Source organism: Lissotriton vulgaris, unplaced genomic scaffold (genome assembly GCF_964263255.1).
Source record: "Lissotriton vulgaris unplaced genomic scaffold, aLisVul1.2 SCAFFOLD_1099, whole genome shotgun sequence".
Lineage (NCBI taxonomy): Eukaryota > Metazoa > Chordata > Amphibia > Caudata > Salamandridae > Lissotriton > Lissotriton vulgaris.
This window is the reverse complement of record NW_028252957.1, coordinates 237,160-242,796: the sequence shown is the minus strand read 5'-3', so window position 1 is coordinate 242,796 and position 5,637 is coordinate 237,160. Positions and strand designations below refer to the sequence as shown.

Below are 5,637 nucleotides of genomic sequence, written 5' to 3'. Positions count from 1 at the left end.
CTACGTAATTTTCAAAATGTACGTATTCTGTTTCGATGGCAAATGGGCAACATAATATTGACAAAGACTATTTTGCATATTTGATGCATATTTAGACAACCTTACCACATAATTTGGCCTTCCATGCTACATAAGCCTATATCCCGGGCAATGTCAAAGCACTACAGAGGGTGTTTTGAGGCTGTCATCTTCTGTCCTGCAGAGCATGGGCTCAGGGCCAGGCCACGTTAAACATTTGCTGATCTTAGTGTGAGTCACAGCATTTTCCTCTGTGGAATATTCACATGTGCAGACAAAGTAGTATCCTTCAGGGCCAGGGACTAATGGCCCAATGTAGTTTTTTTTGTTCCACATTTCCACTATGTTTCTTAATTCTTTGTGGAAATATCCAAATCTACCAAGACACTACTAATGGGTCCTCGCTCCTGATTGCAGTGCACTGGATCACAGGTCATTTTGAAAAATTACCATTTCAAGATGGCTGCTCATGCATGGGTACATTCAAGACTGGGCACCTTAGAAGGATTTGGATTTTTATAAACTTCACTGCAAAAATACTTCCGGGACCTATGTGTGTGTGTGTGCATGTGAGATAACATTTTACAAAACCATTCTGGTGTTTCCGCCGTAACAGAGTGCTTCTATGGCGAACCGCTATCCTATGGCCGTTGGCCTTAACAAAGGCCACCAAGTTACCAAGAATGTGTTCAAACCCAGGCAGTGCTGCAGGAGAGGGCATTTGACCAAACACACCAAATTCGTTAGACACATGATTCATGAATTGCGCAGCATCTCTCCCTCTGAGAGGCGTGCCATGAAGTTGCTCAAAGTGTCCAAAGACATGAGTTCTCTTACATTTATCAAGAAAATTGTTGGAACTCACATTTGTGCCAAGCGAAAGAGAGACGAGCTCAGCAATGTCCTGTAGGCAATGAGAAAGGCTGCTGCAAAGAAGGATTAAGCTGTACAAAATTCTAAACAATTAAAAGTTCAAAAACATTCACATAGGAACACGTTTTAGATAGCCAATATGCCTGAAGCTAACTCCAGGCCTAATGCTTTTGTAGATGCTTGTTTTGTTCAGTTACAAGTCCTCATGCCATTGAACATTATATGAAGAAAGTGCATTGCTGCAGTATTCTGAGCTACCATGACATACATGATTACGCTTAATAATTGGACTGACATTATACAGACGTCTTTGTGGAAAGGACTAACTGGGTCCCCTTATTTTGCTAACCTGTCAATCAACACAGTAGGAAACCACCAGCCTATTTGTCCACGCCCAGCTGGAGGGGAGATACGATGAATCTGAGAGGACCTTTGCCTTTGAAGCTGCTCTACATGGTGCCAAAAGGTATGACTCATGACACAATAGGAATTGCCACACCAAGTGTTTTTAAGATTGAGACATTTCTCTATCAGAGATAAAATGAAAAAAGATGAACAGGGACAGAAAAATGAGAGAAGCAAAATATTCTTGTTACAATGTCTTTTGATCAGTTTTCTGCTGCTAAAATGCATTTTAAATAGAATTTTGTAAAGTGTAGTCTCTCATATACTCTATTTGTGTTTTGGTATTCGTCTTGTACAACCATTGTTTAAATTGCAGATGATTTCGTTTACTCAATCCCGGAGCAACTAATTTGCTGACACAAGTCAGATGCAAAATTCATCATAGTGTATCCATTACTGCTGTGTTTTGTATTTTTTCAAAAATGATATAGTCTTTTTCCTCATATGTTCATAGGTTCTCTCTAAGCAGTTTTCAAATAAAATCCAATCTACCCTGTTAGCTGGGCAGGAACAAAATGAAGATGATTAGATACAGAGGAACAGCTTCTTGAATACATGTTGAATGTGTGTTTGTGAAATTTTAATTCTATTGAATCATTTTGGTTGGTGAACTGCAGGTGTGTATAAAGTGGTTCAGGTGGGTAGGATTCATGCCTGATTGTCCGGCTATCCATGCCAGATAATGTTACATACTGTGAGCATTAATGGAAAACATTTAATAACCAGTAACTGTCCTGAATATCGGGCAAGGATCCAGACCTTTTAGACTTACCATGGAAAACCTTTCAGTACAGATAGCAAAAGCCATGATCTTGCGTCAAATGGAAAATATTTGCGCTTTATAGAATTCCTTAAATATGACAATGTGTATGCTTGCAAGTATGTGGTTGTTCACCTACAGCATCTATTCTGAAGAGCACCTTTAAGTGTTTTGGCGCGAAAAATATTGTAGATTATGTTCGGGCCCGATTCACAGAACTAACTTAAGACAAAATCCTAAGCTTACCACCATTTTGGTATTCACAGAAGGCTCTTACTCATTTTGGTATTCACAGAAGGCACTTACTCATTTCGGTATTCACAGAAGTTAGGAGTCCTAACTTTAGGACTCCTAAATGCCTTCTGTGAATACCGAAAGTCTTAAAGTTAGGATTTTTCTCAGTTTAGGAGTAGTAAAGTTAGGACTTTCAGTCGAAAGAGGTAAACTTATGTGTATATGATGCCCTATGCAGACCTTGGCTGTGACTGACAGCTACCATTTTATTTTTAAAGCATTAGCCACAGAGTCCCCATTATGGAATGGCAGAAACCCCTGATTAATGTTGAATAGGGACATTTATGATTAAATTGACTCTGAAGTAGCCCTTCCATTTACAGAGGCTAGCATTAAAAACCAGTAAAGTGATGCTCTTCAAGAGGCCTTATCCAAGTGTTCGCATCAGGGTGGACATTTTCTTTGAAGTATAGTTTAGTTCACTGGGGATATTTCTTTTTTTTTTCATCTTTTCTTTAATGAGAAAAACATGATGAATATAAAGTGTAAATGCATAATAACCACAAGTGATGGAACATATAGCATAACCAAAAGTAGAAAACAACAGGTGATCATGGCATAGCTGCAGGGGTGGGGGATCAAATGAAGGGCAACAAGGGATGGTCGCTGTTGTTAAAACCATTGAGTTTCCAGTGATGGATGTAATAAGGGTCCCGCCTTGTCCTTAAACAAATAGAATAGGAGGTGAAGTAGGGAGCCATAAGGAGGGCAATGGTCCTATAAAAACAGACCGGGGGACACAAACAGCATGAGGGGTCTTGTTATAGGCCACCATAAAATAGGGGGGAGGACAATCAAAAACACATCTTTGGAGGTTACCCAGTAGCCGTGCAGGATCCAAAGGGGCCCTAAAGAATACACCTGGCTGTGGGACTGCTCTCACCATATATGGATCCCCCCACATAGAACTCCAGGACAGAGTTAGGGAGAGGTGGTCATAGTGGTAGGGAGCCCTGGGGAGGAGACCTTCGTGGGACTTGTTTTGTTGCCAGAATTCCGCCACAACTTGCAGCACCCGCTTCGCGGGTGCCGCTGCGAGGACAGGGTTGTTGCCTGGAGCCACTGCCGAGGGACTTGCTGAGCGTGTGGGCGGAGAGGCTTGCCATCTAGCACAGGTGTGTAGCGCCGCAGGGACTCGCTCTCCCAGGAGTCCCTGCCTGACCTTTGACAGCTGGTCTGCGCGCACCCTGTCAGCCCCGCCCACTGCCTGGCATACTGCATAATATCGGCTTCTTACCCTACAGCAAGTGGGAGCCCTGGGGAGGAGACCTTTGTGGGACGTGTTTTGTTGCCAGAATTCCGCCACAACTTGCAGCACCCGCTTCGTGGGTGCCGCTGCGAGGACAGGGTTGGTGCCTGGAGCCACTGCCGAGGGACTTGCTGAGCGTGTGGGCGGAGAGGCTTGCCATCTAGCACAGGTGTGTAGCGCCGCAGGGACTCGCTCTCCCAGGAGTCCCTGCCTGACCTTTGACAGCTGGTCTGTGCGCACCATGTCTGCCCCGCCCACTGCCCGGCATACTGCATAATATCAGCTTCTTACCCTACAGCAAGTGGGAGCCCTGGGGAGGAGACCTTCGTGGGACGTGTTTTGTTGCCAGAATTCCGCCTCAACTTGCAGCACCCGCTTCGCGGGTGCCGCTGCGAGGACAGGGTTGGTGCCTGGAGCCACTGCCGAGGGACTTGCTGAGCGTGTGGGCGGAGAGGCTTGCCATCTAGCACAGGTGTGTAGCGCCGCAGGGACTCGCTCTCCCAGGAGTCCCTGCCTGACCTTTGACAGCTGGTCTGCGCGCACCCTGTCAGCCCCGCCCACTGCCCGGCATACTGCATAATATCGGCTTCTTACCCTACAGCAAGTGGGAGCCCTGGGGAGGAGACCTTCGTGGGACGTGTTTTGTTGCCAGAATTCCGCCACAACATGCAGCACCCGCTTCGCGGGTGCCGCTGCGAAGACAGGGTTGGTGCCTGGAGCCACTGCCGAGGGACTTGCTGAGCGTGTGGACGAGAGGCTTGCCATCTAGCACAGGTGTGTAGCGCCGCAGGGACTCGCTCTCCCAGGAGTCCCTGCCTGACCTTTGACAGCTGGTCTGCGCGCACCCTGTCAGCCCCGCCCACTGCACGCCTTTAGACGAAACTATAAGTGCAACAGCTACTAGCTGCGCGGGAGCGCGCGGGAGCGCCCGGGGCTAAGCCCGGGCAAAGGGCGGGCCCTCTGTGGCCCTCAGAGGCACGAGGTGGATGAGACGGGCCACCTCTCTTGGCTTCAGTGCAGAGAAAGGTATAGTACTGTATACCATTCACAAGACTATTCACGGACTTTTTGGCTACCCCATCACTGTCACTATTTTTGAACATACTTTACTATTAGTGATATATAAGGGGGCATACTAACTTTCTAAACTTTCTATACTACAGCCAGAGAATGGAAAAGCTTATTCAGAGCTACACTTCACCTACCACTCGCTGTGATACAGATATTGATGACCGCCGCCAAATGCTATCCCCGTCACATACCCCCGTTAGTTTGCCACATTTGTCCTACTGGGAGGAACTAAACGCTCTGTGCGGGACTAAATTTATTCCAGTAATATCCCCCTCCCCCGTAAAAGGCCTTAGTATTAACACTCCCCCTGGCAGACCTTGTGAACTTTCCCTATCACCAAATGAGGATAACTTCCAGGCTACTGCTCTGACGCTGGGCCAAAGTGTGAAAAGGAAACATGACAGGGCAAATGATTACGAACTCCAATCCAAAATACAAAAACTCTGCATTGATCCCCCATCGCCTGCTATAAACTCTACCACATCCAGGGGGGTCACTGAATGTTTGGATGATAAAGTATCATCGCCTCAATTACAATTACTGCCTCAGCTCGAACTGTTGTTAAGCTCTGTAATAGCACCCTTGCTAGACCGAATTACCGCTTTAGGGGATAGGCTGACAAGTATAGAGTCTGCTATTAAATCCAACTCTTCACCCGTTATAAAGAAGGCAACACCCATTTGTTCCATTCCACTAACTGGACTTGAAGTGCCTATGTTAACTGACATAACCAAAACTGTTTCACCTGCTACTAAAACCGCCCATAAACTTTTGTTTAATACAAGAAAAAACGTCCCGATTGAAAGACAGCCTCCCAAGAGTCATCCCCACTGGTCACTAAAACTGCCCTTAATCCTTTGTTAACAAATTACTCTGCTGTTAGAGCAGAGCCAAACAGAACAGCACGCATAGACCTACCTCCGGAAGCCGCCCCCTTTGTGCTTGTTCTTTCAGGAGTACCAGTTCC

The 5,637-nt window shown here is 46.2% G+C and overlaps 1 pseudogene; it reads left to right on the top strand.

The window, feature by feature from the left end:
• Positions 1-643: 643 nt before the first annotated feature.
• Positions 644-961, top strand: LOC147661207 (large ribosomal subunit protein eL36 pseudogene; annotated as a pseudogene).
• Positions 962-5,637: the final 4,676 nt, after the last annotated feature.